Source organism: Pteropus vampyrus, unplaced genomic scaffold (assembly GCF_000151845.1).
Source record: "Pteropus vampyrus isolate Shadow unplaced genomic scaffold, Pvam_2.0 Scaffold330, whole genome shotgun sequence".
In the NCBI taxonomy this organism is placed as follows: domain Eukaryota; kingdom Metazoa; phylum Chordata; class Mammalia; order Chiroptera; family Pteropodidae; genus Pteropus; species Pteropus vampyrus.
Window position 1 is genome coordinate 74091 of NW_011889111.1, and position 1533 is coordinate 75623.

Below are 1533 nucleotides of genomic sequence, written 5' to 3' on the forward strand. Positions count from 1 at the left end.
CCCGCAGCTCTCACACGCAGCCTAGAATACGGAACGCGGGGTGCAGGCCGGCGGCCGTCAGAGCGGGTCCCGGCCCTCGCCGCCTCGCCTCGCACAGACTCTGAGCAGAGTGCGTCTGCCGTAGCGCGGCTGCTTCTCCCTGAACCAGGAGGCGGAATGGTCAAGGACAGGGAGAAGGGCGCGGGGCGAGCAGACTAGCACCGAGGAGAGACGGAGCAGCCCCACAGAGCCGGTCTGCGCTCCACGCCTGGAGGGGCAGGACGCCAGCAAGGGGCACCGGGGAGAGGAGGCTGCGCCCGCGCCCGGCCTGGGACAGGAGCTCAGGGAGCAAACAGCTGCGTCTGAAGGAAAGCGCGCAATCCAGGGACAGGGAAAGCATCTCCCCCTAGTGACTCGGGTTGGCTGGTGACTGACCTGGGCCCTCCCTGGAGGGCGCGGTCTCCGCAGGAAAGGGAGCGGGCGCGGGCCCAGGGAGGGGGCAGTGCCTGGGCTTCCTGCAGTGACAGAGGAAGGGAACCCACGGCCCAGCTCCGACCTCGGGGTCCCCAGACCCCAGACAGAGACCACGGCCACCGCAAGAACACCCTTCCAGGCCAGAGCGCCAGCCCTGAGCGAGGACAGGGCCAGGGTTACTGCAAGGACCTGGGGGCAAGATAAGGGACAGGCTTCCCACGAGGGCCTTGGCACCAGTTCTGTGGCCTTCTTATGGCCCGCGAGGTAATTAACCCCGTTCCCCAGTCCCCACCTTTCCTCCCCAAGGGCACTTCCCACCTCTCCCCTGGAGACACAGGCCCTGCGTGCAGGCCCTCAGGTCTGAGTAGCCCTCTCTCCCTGGGGTGCTGGCTGTCCCCCAACAGGCTTGGCGGGACCACTCCACGTCACCTCCACAAGGTCCCCCCAAGCCTGCTGTCACCACGTGCTGTCCTGGGGCCCCCGCAGCCCCTCGTGCACCCCCTTACCACACACCTCACTAGCATTTCACGGTCACCGTCGCTGGTACATCCCCCTGATACGTTCTGAATGTGTGCGATGACCCTGGTCCCCAGCCAAGGACGCTGCCTGGCGCGCAGATGACGCGTCCTCACGGGAGTCAAACACGCAGGTCTGCGTCCAGAAAGCGGGGGGCTGCTTCGAATTCGGGGAGTAAAGACTCCAACGTCACTTCTCCCTACATACCGTCCAGGATGCTTTCCTTTTCCCCCAGCTTTGCCGAGGAGAGAGACATCGTAAGGTATTTAACGTATCCATTTCTAAGGGTTACCTCACTGAGTTCATTCATCCGTCGTCTCCCGTACTTCGATTTGCGTGAGAGAAGGTTTAATTTCCACCCTTACAAATGCCTATTGCACCGTGGTCACCACAGTCCCCAGGCCTCAGGAGGCTCTCACCCCCTGGGTACTGAAAGCCGCACAGCACCAGCCCCTCCCTGCCCCCTCCAGAGCCCGGACTATCCCGCAAAGACTGGGGCCGGAAAGAGGAGGAGACGAGATGAGACGCAGGAGGCCGAGCTCCGACCAGGCTTCACACGAGGGC

At 64.1% G+C, this 1533-nt stretch overlaps 1 protein-coding gene across 1 annotated transcript in view; it reads right to left on the minus strand.

Moving 5' to 3' along the window:
- Nucleotides 1-1533, minus strand: part of MMP16 (matrix metallopeptidase 16) — a 92491-nt gene that overhangs the window by 60640 nt on the left and 30318 nt on the right. The window lies entirely within an intron of this gene.